This window comes from Colletes gigas, unplaced genomic scaffold (assembly GCF_013123115.1).
Source record: "Colletes gigas isolate AHSC1104 unplaced genomic scaffold, ASM1312311v1 Colletes_gigas_Sc00002, whole genome shotgun sequence".
Lineage (NCBI taxonomy): Eukaryota > Metazoa > Arthropoda > Insecta > Hymenoptera > Colletidae > Colletes > Colletes gigas.
This window is the reverse complement of record NW_025106631.1, coordinates 10,901,563-10,913,968: the sequence shown is the minus strand read 5'-3', so window position 1 is coordinate 10,913,968 and position 12,406 is coordinate 10,901,563.

Genomic DNA, 12,406 nt, shown 5'->3' with positions numbered 1-12,406 from the left:
TCGCGCGACGAAAGCTCACTGCCAAATTCCAAGAGTTCCCAGCCAATTTTCGGCCCCGACCTTCGACTGCGATCGCATTGATACCGTTAATCGCCTTTCACCTCAAAGGTCACTGATCTTGAATAGACGTAATACCACGGCCTCGAGGGACTCAGAATTAGACTGGCCACCTCGCGACAAATCGTTCGATATTAAACAGAATTCAATTTAATAGAATCTCGTGGCTGGTATCCAACCAGCACGATCGGTTTGATGTACGACCGCTGCCAACTGTCGCGAAATTTTCGTCGTTTCATCGAACCGTCAGAAATGCAAAACATGGACTGCCATTTGTTATATTTTCAGCCATTTGGAACATAGCTCTAATCGTTTTTGTTTCTCTTGACGCCTCGTGTTCTTAGAAAACTTAAGAGGGTACTGTATTATTTGTTCTACAGCAAACCTTCGAAAAAATCGATGGAGAATATGATTTGAAAAATATATGTGCAACATCCAACGTCCAACCTTCCCGTTTCTTTCAAATTTTTTTAGTCCTCGAAAATGATAAACATTACAAAATTTATTAACTAAATTTCAAAATACGTATTGAGCCGTTTATTTTGAAAGTGGCGTAAGTCTATTTATGTACGAATCGAGAAAATATAGGCAACAGATGACATAGAAAAATAATGTTTCTTGGTTTTTAAGGGTGTCAAATTTATTATCCCAATTAGCATAATTAACATTATTTAAGAAATAATATGTGTTTGATGGCTATGATTGGACTTACGCCACTTTCAAAATCAATGAAATGACGTTTTCAATTCTTAAGAAAGCACAAGTTCATCGCACTTTTTCATCGCTTCATTAGCCAGCAAATATTCGTGTTACAAAATCTTAATAATTTTAAATATATGTAACAAGTTGCTTCAGAATGAAAAGATCATGTAAAAATGTAACTATTAAGGTAGCTAACTCGATTTTTTTGAAAAATGGACTTACGCCATTTTCAAAATAAACGGCTCATATTACTATTTTTGTACACATTACGTCCTAATTAAGGGGTTTAGTTTCGTTTTTCATTTCACATTTGTAGGATAGCTGAAACTATAAAAACCATAAGAGGACGTTCGTTTAGTTCAAATACGTTCTAGAACACGTTCATGAATACAAATAAACATGTGTATGAATAAAAACAGTTGTTCAGTTCCTTGCAATAAAGTGATCAAAATGGCTTTAAAACTACGCGTTTTACAATGGAATACGTTAAGGGGTTGAATGAGTCTTCAGAATTTACCCTGGACCGATCGTGGATGACACTGGTTTATTTTCACGCGCAATCGACTGAAGTGACCCATGCGTTAATAATTAGATGGAGATTATTCGATCGGGGTTGCGTGTCTTCGCAACAAGTCTCACGCGTTTCACTGCGTGTCCTCGCTGCATCGCTATTGGTATCACAGGAAATCTGGCATATAAGTCAGTCTCACTCATGTGCCTTCGCTAATGCCTAACACTGCCTACTTGTTCCTTCTGTCCTCCTCGGTGCATTCGTTCGCGTATGAGTTCTTGTGCGAACTACTTGCACGTGCTTAACTATGTACGCTTCTTTTCTTTATTTTTTTTTGCGCGCGCGTACGCTCGGCGTTTGTATCTTCGAAACGTCGTAGATGCGCACGCTTCCCTCGGTGTAATTAATGCAATAATTATTAGCACGAAAAGATCGTATCGGCCAGCGGTCTTTCCTTCGTCTACTGTTGTTTTTCTTGTCCCCACTGCGCGGCCATCGAACCCTAGCACGTTCGCGATTACGATGATGATCGTGCAAGTGGTGTGGAATCAATTTTTTTTTAATCGCCATTATACCCGTTCAAACTGTTCCGGCTGTAATTTTAACACAGGTTTAATTTCTCTTTCTCTCAACTTACGTACTTCTGCGAACGAAACTGTTTCGATCGCCAATAAATTGAAAAACAATTCTTTAACTAATAATTTTAATTAAATCATTGCTATTAATACTAGCTATTAGGTACGTCCTAAAATGGTACATCCATCTCATGGAATAATATTTGTGGGAGTTCAGTAAGTGTTGGAAAAACAATTGTGTATGTTTTTTTAACGCCTTGATATACGATTTAATTACAAATCATTTTTCAAATGTATATTATTTAATTTTGCTTAAATTTAGATACAATGCTCATAGAAACGAACAGATTTGTTTTACAAATACCTCACTATAGACTCGTCATTGTGAAACTTTTCATAAAGAATTCATGAAGAGTCTAACTCGTTATTGTACAAGATGAAGCAAAGTTTGATATAACGAATCGAGGACTATTCATTTTTCTTGCAATTTCTCTAATAGAAATATTTTAGATAAACAGTTCTCTAATTTACCCCCTTTTAAATTCCGCAAGAGAATTTTCTTCTTCTCATATTGTAAAAGATTACATCTATGTAATACTATAAATTTTACAATGAATTATTAGAATTTTCAACAGTTAATGTTCTCCATTTTCAAACTGACTTTATTCCTCATACTAGTCATCTGTGAAGAATATTGACTGGTCATATAATTCAGAAACTTTTTACTTTTTAAAAATTTTAATTGAAAAATGCAGCAAAAGCCAAGTGTAATAGCTATTTATACATACAGGCTTTGCACTTCAAATTAACCCTTTTGCAAGTCAAATTTGTCTTACTACAAATCAAATTTTTCCAGATATTTGTAGTTTCCAGACATTGTAATATAAATTTTATTGTACGTATATAATATTAATGTCATAAAGATACAAAATACTTATTCAACATAAAGAGTATTAATTGGTCGCGTTTTATATGCTAGCTCGCTAATTAGGAATAAAATCACACAAAATGACAAAATGAAATTGTATTATTTCACATTTGGGTCACTCACAAGGTGAAACTGATTTGCAAAGGGGTTAATTTGGAGTACAATTATATCTACATTCTATACGTAAATAATGAACATTTTATTGTATTTACGAATCATAAATAGCACTTAGTATACATTTTAGGATTAACTAGCCACTCGTTTAGATTTAAACTGAGTCCCGTAGAAACCGACCAAGAGTCATCTATACGTGCAAAATTTTTAATCATGCAGTGACTGCAAGTTGCTAGAAGGATAACAAATTTAGGGACACGACTCTATATTTTTACACAGTTAGAAGATTAATATTGCAACAATAGGGAGCAAACGTTCGAAGCGAAATAGCGATTTCCAGTATATTTCAACCGCCATCGTCTCCAAAAGTTTGATCACTGAAGCGTTTAGCGAGTTCAGTGGCCCGCTATCGGTGCATCTATCGTTCGCTGAAGTATTATTCCTATTTGCCAAGAGTTTCCAGCGAGTTTCACGGCGGCCTGAGCATCGATTTTTCGATCACATAAAAATTCATTTTCACGCGGCTGCGCTTCGCTCCACCGTCAGTGCAGGTGTGTTATGGTTTACCGAGGCTACGCTTTGCTGGCAATGAAATCAATTCCGAAATGTGTGCTTTCTCCTTCGCACATGATCGACCAAAAATGCGCTAACGGATCCCATTTTACTTCCTACTTTAAATAAAGACGATGCTCGACACTTGAGTTTCGCACCTACGCGAAGAAATTGCAAAAGAAATATAGTCGCTGACATAACTGCAATTACTGGTCAATTATTTCCCCAAATGGAGCACGTCGAATTAATTAAAATTGAAATCATTGCACCAATAGACGATAAATGACAGCTTGCTTTTTTATGGCATTCACATTTTGAATCGAGATATTCGATTACTTCTATTCGCTATTAAGTTAATAATTCGTTTTTATAATGTGCTGACTTCTGTAACAATTTTTAGTTAGAGAGAAAAAGTAAGCAATATTTCTAATCATTTTTTTAATACAATTTTCACTGCTTAGAGGAGCAAAGAAAACGTTACTGCCTGGTCCAGTGATTTATTACGGTGATTGAATAAAAGAAAGAATTGCAAATAATGATATATTACAACAAATTTTGTTCGGCTGTATATGATCACGAATCATTTCAGTTAATTTCGCAGTTGCAAAAAAACTTTCAAAGTAACTCACAAAGTGTGTAAAATATTCAAAAGTATCGTATATCTATGCAAATTATTTAATATTATAATTTAGACATACCGATGCTCATGTAGCATAAATAACATACTCGTAGCAATAAAATGCTTCCTCGAATCTGAATAATGGCCAGCAATCTCGCGATAAAATGTATCTTTCATTATCGCGATCCAATAAGAAAACAACCGGTTCAATATCCACAAAGTATACCGCCGGTATCAATTCATATTTATACCAGCACCGTCTACTATATTATAATTACCTCCTAATTAGTAATTATAGCCCCGTAAATCATGATCGTTTACTGCGGCATTTTCTATCGTTAACTTTCTCTTCGACTGCCAACTATACGTACTATATTATAGTCCCAGCGTTTGTTTAAAAACCGCACGCGAATACGCACACGCATGATAATCAATTTATTTCGCTCGCTTATATGCTTGTTTAATGCACTGCGCCCGTTCGCAGAAAAATTCCGAATAAATAAAGCTAGGTTTCTACTGCAATGAAATACGAGCGCTGTAGCTGTTTTGATTTATTTCTGACATTCCTCATCAATGCTGATCAATCGTTCTAAAAATCTCGAATCAATGGAATCCGGTACTGTACCAATGAATCTTTAACACTAGATTTACGGATTCATTTTACAAGATTCAGATTCAATACTTAAAGTTACAGAACTTATAAATAGTATTTCTTAGTAATTTATGTTGAATTTGATTAATGTAACGATATCAATACACAGTACTTGCGAACCCTGTTCATTCAAATACGTTTAAAACTGTTGATGATGTTGAAAAATGTTTAAAAAAAACTAAGTGGTTTTGAGAGGTGCATGATTTGTTTTATTTCATATGAAGATAATGTTTTTTAAAATGAAATCACATTTTTTAATACATTATTCGATGCAATTAATTATTCTCTGTAGAAAACTATTAAATTGTTTATGATGAAAAATAATTAGTTTAGAAGATATTAGAATGTAAATATTTAAACTTTTGAATTATTAAGGTGAAACATCTCTTAAGCTAATAGTTTTTTGTTATCTGTGGCTAAATATTTATCTACAAGAAACGACAAACTGCATTAAATAGTGAATTAACAAATATATAATTTCATGAAAAAAAACATTATTGACTCACTCTTAATTTTAGTTTATATTTTAGTGATTTTCCATTCTTTATTTTTTGAAAAATCTGCGAAGAAAAAAGAAAGTTTCAAAAACATTTCGTCTAAAATACATTCTTGTGTGTCGTCGCCTCCCATGCTCGCCACCAGAGGGGTCGCGCTCTCACAAGCGCTCGACCAACCCCTCGGTTGCTATATATACACTCCTCGAACGACTTCCCAATATCCCAGTCGTCTAAGGCAGGGCCTGCTAGAAAAGCCTTACTGATGAGTCCACTGGCAGGCCCGGACGAAACGCGCCCCCTCTTTTCCTTTTCGGTCCTCCTACTATTCTCACGAGATCCCCTACCCGCAGCGAAGCAGCGCCCCACTTGTAACACATATATTAACTTAAAAATAAAGAGAAAACATTAAAAACCTTCTTTATTACATAATCACTTTATAAATGTACAAGATTAGCACATATTGGGGTTTGTACAAAATTTAATTATTCATTGCATAATTTTGACTGAATTCACTCAAAAAATAGAAAATTTCGTTATGCATTTTAGTTATTTTATTCTTGGTCATACATTTCAGTAAAACTAAATCATTTGCAAATAATTATGTCAGATGAGTATTTTTTTCGTCCTAGAATTTATACATTTTGGTACTTGTATTACTTTCGACAAGAATGCTTCGATTTATTTAAGTGATTAAGAAATGGAGGAAATACAGAAACAAAAATTATTATAAAAGAATAAGAACTTATTATTTTTAAAGAACAAAACTATTTCCAAAATTATTGAAGCGGAGAATAAAAGCCACAAAGTATTTACGAATTTATTGTTACTGTAAATCGGTGTAGAGCGAACCACTATAAGCTTCCAGCGTCACTTGCTCGTATAGGGATTGTTAATGATGCAAGATGTGAATGTGAAGATGGGCCTCCAAATATCAATCATAATTCATGGCAGTGTCGTCTTCATGATGCACAAGTATCAAGGTTAATAAACCAACTGCACGAATATGGATTTTAATTGCCCATAAGTACAGAGCGAAGATTGCAGCGTATTTATGTATTTACGATTTCTCAAAAATTTAAAATATGTGTTAAATACTTTTGTAGCTGAAATAAGTCCCGTGCGAAGTGTGAAATGCTTTACAGAAGAAAAAATAAAACAAATCCATCTTTTTACCCGTAACTGACTGGTTCAAATTAAGAAAAATGATATAATTTAACACGACAAATTAATGAATTATCAAGTCCTGCTATTAATATGTAAAATAAGTATGCAAAATAGTTTGGTAAAATCAATTCAGGTAATGAAACAAAAAAGTAGGACCTGCACTACACAAAATTCGCGACAATGTATATGACATTAGCCCGGCAGTTTACATGAACCGAAGAGATCAAGTGATTCTAACCAGATTAAGAATAGGCCACACCAGAATAACCCATTCCATCCTAATCACCAAATCAAGCCCAATGGTGTGTGAAGTATGCAACGAACAAATCTCCATCGAACACATCCTAGTCCAATGTCCCAAATATTGTGCCAAAAGGATGCGATATAATATATCAAGCGTAACAAGCATGCTACAAAAGGCAGACTCATGCAGGAAAATCCTAGCCTTCCTGAAAGATATCGGAATCTATAATAAACTGTAAGCCTTGAAGATAATTATGAACTTACATAAGTACTTTACAGTTCCAAAGCAAACGTGGTCACTCATAACCTAAGAAGGTGCATGTGACCTTAAACATTCAATTAAAAAAAAAAAAAGTAGGACACATGTTTCACATGTTCGAGCTTTATTCATTGATTTTGTGTCATATATTTTTATCATATCTTACTAATAATGAACAGCGCCGCAATATTCTTTTATTTAAACGAAAAGTTATGTATCATGTCACCTCGCTTCTCTTTCTCTCACTATGTATACCTATATAGGGTGATAAAAAAAAATGGCTCCTAACTTCAAGGGCGTATAGTACTCATCGAGATAAATAAAAGATTTTAATGAACATAAGTTTTAAAATCAATTTTTTCGATGCACAATAACTTTCAATATTTATGAATATTTAAATTCGTAAACAAGTCTCTTTGTGATGTATTAAATATAAGTAAAAACTGTTTCATTAAAAATAGATATATCGGCTGAAGGTTATCAATATACTATTACTAATATGAATAAAAATTGCCTTATAGACGCAGCCCTTGTTTGTTACAGTGTCCATCATTGATCATTGTGACCATCGATCGTCGTATATTTCCAATTATCCCTCCTGTGGCATGTTTACTATTAGTAATTATTTATTGGTATATTGATAATCTTGAGCAAATGTACCTCCTTCTAATGAATCAGTTTTGGTTTATATCTAGTGTATCGCAAAGTTAATTTTACAGAAAGAATTGATTTTACTAGATGCACGATCTTAAAATTACAAACCCTTTTCTTTATACCCTATGTACTAAAAGATCCCCCCCTAAATAAATAAATAAATATTTCGAAGACTTTGTATAGTTGGTGGCTAGAGGTCGTTGGTGGAAAATACAGTTACAGGTCAGCCAGATAAATTTTGTCACGACGACAGGTAAGAATGGCCTGTCGGTCGTTCGAAAGTCGATTCGAAGAAATTTCGTCGGTTTTAATTGTGGCCATCTTTTAGTCGATCTGCAACAGTGTCCGGGGCACACAAAAGAAGTTGACCGACGGGGACCGGGGCACGCTGGCTGTAAATGTAACGCAGTGCACGCGTCCGTAGAGTATCAGAAAGGAAGTTATTATTGATGGCATATTGAAACGGTATGAGCGTGGTGATAAAACGAGCTGGGCCCACGGCGCCATGGAGATCTCCACTTAACGTCCAGGATTATATATGACCGCAGAAAACGGGTGGGGACCACGATTCGAGAGAACCGTATATGCCCCTCTTTCTTTCTCTTGGAAAGAAAGTACGTACTGCACAATTTGGTTGTATATTCGGCAGCATTAATCGAGTCGATTCAAAAGCGTTTATTTATGCAACTCTTTCGTAGAATACATTAGATATATCATATCGTGAAATGGAAAATAAAATATGAATCATTTGTATAGTAAAGTTTTCATATTTCAATATTAATGGGGTTCCACAACAACTCTTAACTGTTTTGAATAACATATACAGAATTACAAAAAATTACATTCTATTCATTTTTGTATTTATTCATGGATTTATCAAATCATTAATTTGATTTTAGATTTTTTAATTTAAAACATTTTTTTTAACGAATCAAATTATTCTTGACCTGATATTTAAATCTAAAGATTATTTTCTAATCATTTTAATTAGAATAGAATTTTTAACATATTGTCGATGTTTTGACTAATGCATGGGCATTATACTACGTATTTAAAATATTCGTAGATAAAATTAGAGGGTTCTGTCCAACGATGATCATTTCCTTCTAAATTTTAATTACTCAAAAATGGAAAAAAATTAATTTAAACTTAAGTTCTAAATTCTACTAATTTTCTAATATCGAAGATTTGCTTTTAAAATTATCATTAAAACAATCGATTTATTGCAAAGGCTAGCGATGGAAATGCAGTTATCACAAGTACTTAACAAACGATTGCACCGAGTTCATCCAAGAATTTAAATAAGCGAAGTATCGGCAGGACTTTCTCTGATTAGTACTAATCATAACTCATTAAGCATAATTAGTGTTAATTCCAGCTCGAATCAATAATAATCGGGAGATATCAACGCGTCACTATGCCGTAATACGCAACAAACTGACCACTAGCTACGAACTACAAGAGTGATTCCTATAATCGAGATTCGATCTTGATGCTATAATTTACCCTTAGGCCCAAGCACCTGCCAATGTATGTGTTTCGTGGCAGAGCGCGAAGTAAGAACGAAGATGGACGAAATAATTACAAAGCATCTCCCGACTGAAAGTCAGTCGTGTCAGCGAGGTTTTGAAAATTAAGCAATTTGCTAACGATATTCTCACGTGACTCGTATTCAGTCTTTCGTGTCCAGCTTGGCAGCTTTTAATGCCAATGCTACCTCGGATATGCAATTCTATGGGTGTTCCGAATGAACTTTCTTGATATTCATGGTAGTGGTAATACATTGCATGCGAGGAAATATTAATTATGGAGTACGTTCGAATAAGTTTATCGAATTTTTAATTATATTATTCGGACAAGATGTTGATAGTTTCTTATAGAACCATAGTTGGCGACTTTTGAATAAAAATGAATCGATCCAGAGGTTCTCAAGCATTCGTTTTTCACGATTATTGTTCCACCAATTTTTTTATGACGTCTTTAAACTAAAAGAAGAACATAATTATTTCGTTTGTAAGTAGAAAATGGTCACAAGGTTATTTAATACAAATTTGCAATCTTTTTAAATATTCAATTGTTTCCTTAAATTATACCTAGGAATTTTGTTTTGAGAGATTGAAAGTGGGTCCTCAAAAATGTTACTGTTTTTTATTCGATTGAAAAAGGTTATGCACTACTTGTTTAAAGTGTGTGGTATATTAGTTGCGATGCAAACGCTCGAATATTTGCGTGGGAAACCATAAATACGATATGCTGGATAATGGAAACCTTGAGTAATAGAATGTCGGGTAATCCAGAAACGGTAAAATAGAATCCCGGTTAATTACAATTCTACTGTAATTATAAGTAGAAGAAAGGATTAAAATCGTTCACGGTAGATCGAAGGAAAAAAGGATGTCGACAGTTCTGTTGTACGTAAGAGGAATGAAAGCTATACATACGTATTATACATATACATATACATATATTTGTTACAGTGAAACACCGAAATCTGGAGAATGTCGACTTTCACCGGTGAATGTCAACATTCACATAGTCGCTTAGTGTATGTCCGAAATATTTGCTAAACGCCCTTATTTCTGACTTACACCGGTAAATGTTGACATTCACCATCCACTAATGGTGAGTGTTGAACATGTTGGAGATTTATATTTTCTTCTCCGTAATTCAGTCGCTATAAAACGTCACAAGGGTGACGTGACTTTTTCGCCTCTCTTTCTGAAAGGATCTAACCCAGACCTAACCCAGACCTAACCCAGACCTAACCCAGACCACTCTATTATTAAATCGGATTTTTGAGTCATATAAAATTATTTCATAAGAATTTTATTGTATACCAGGTCTGGGTTAGGTCTGGGTTAGAAAAAGATCACGATTTACTGCAGTATCCATTTAGTATAAATTAGGGTATCGGAAAAAAAATTAAGAAAACGTTGCTCGCGTTATCAAAGCTTGCATAAGACTGACAAAGCTGATTGACTCCGAGCAGAACAAAGGATTTGGCGGGAGAGAGCCAGTCGCTTGTTTTTTGACTCTTCTGTTTTGGACCTCCACCAGAGCATATCTGTGATTGTCGACACATACCGGAGAGGGTCCGAATGTACAACAATGTAATGAAATATTCGATCTTTCACCGACGTATTTAGTATCTGTTGACATCCACCGGTGAAAGTTGACATTCTCCAATTTCGGTCATTCACGGTAACATATTCATATACTAGCTATTACGTTCAAGTCTTTTCTGCCGATACTTCTTTTCAGTTTTGTCTGTGTATTGAAAATTTTTTTATAGAACAAAAATGTTTTATAATTGCCAACAAATTCTGTCTTAAAAATCTACGGCACTTGTTTAATTAATTGAATGAAGAAACAATGTAAATTAATATCTGCTTTGAGAACTGATTTGTACTTTACAAAAGATTAAAATTAATCTGTGATATTATAGATGAATCATATTAAGAAAAAGCTTTGTGTCTGTTATTAAGATATCGAATGCAATTGCATTAATATATGAAACATTTTACGTTCTTAAATTGATAACATAAATGTGATCGTCATGTCCTGATTGCTTTGATAAGATAGAACTGATGATCCACATTTTGATGGGCCTATTATAAATATATTTTCTCCATTTAAAGATAAACAAAAATTAATACGCTTCATAGTGGTTAAAAATCCTGTATTTTACGTAGATATAGGACTCGTGCTATCTGCTTCTTTAACGATACAACTGTTTATTGGTTTTGTATTTCTTCAACCTATTGTATCATATTTATGTCAAGTTTTTCCATAAGATCTGTTATGAGTAATACAATTCTACTATTATAATGCACGAACTCATAAAAATTTAGAGAGGTCGAGAAAAAACAATATATTTATGTTTAAAAAATAAAAAGAAATTATTTTAAAAAAATAATACATACATTTAATACAGTAGTACAATATCTTTCATTAAATTTTATTCTTCGTTCGAGACTATTAGCTTGACCAAACGTTTCAATTCAATACGAGTCGGGAATAAACATATTCTGATAGTAAATAAGGTAGTCTATCTTATACTCTATAATGATCGGTTATTAATTAAGTAGTAAATGTGTGCTCGACTGATAATTTTATTCAATTTTCTTGATAACGAAATCCCCTACGTAATTTCTTACTTCGAGTCGTAGTCGTCAAAACAGAAGTTGAAGGGAATATATTATTAATTTCTGAGCTACGTCTAAGTCGAAATCGCTTAAAAATTGTACAATTACGAACAAAGGTAAAATTGTATTTGTGCGGATACATACAAGAAACGTAGATTACAATTTCAGTTAGTAAGATTAAGTCAGCCAGAGGGCCGACTAAAATCTGTACAATCTTCAATTTCACCCATTCTTATTCAAGTAGCGTTTAGCGATTCTTTTTTCATTTTACCTTTTAACGTTTATTTTTCTTCTAAGTGTACGAAATACGACAGATTCCGGCATGATTTTGTGCACAGGTGGACCACGGCGAGCCGGTTAATTATTTCGCTTACGTTTTTCCGGCAGTCGTAATATTTTCCTTGAAGAACCGACTCCGAGTTTCTCGAAAACTACGCGAACCGCGCAAATGTAAGTGTCTACGCTGGCCAGGCTTAATCTAAACGACGGTTCGCGGTTCTCGTTTTGTTTTAACTGGATTATTTCCTGTCGTATTTCATATTGGGATTTGCCTACCGTCGTCCCTTTGTATTAATAACGATTCCCCCTCCCCGGCTCTAATCTATTCCCACTCGCGAGCAAGTCACCCACTGTTTTTGTTTATAGCTATCTAAAAGTATGAGGGTACAGCCAAATCTTAGGATTAAGGACGGCTGGTAGGCGATTGTCTTCGTCTTTTTCTCACTTTACGATCA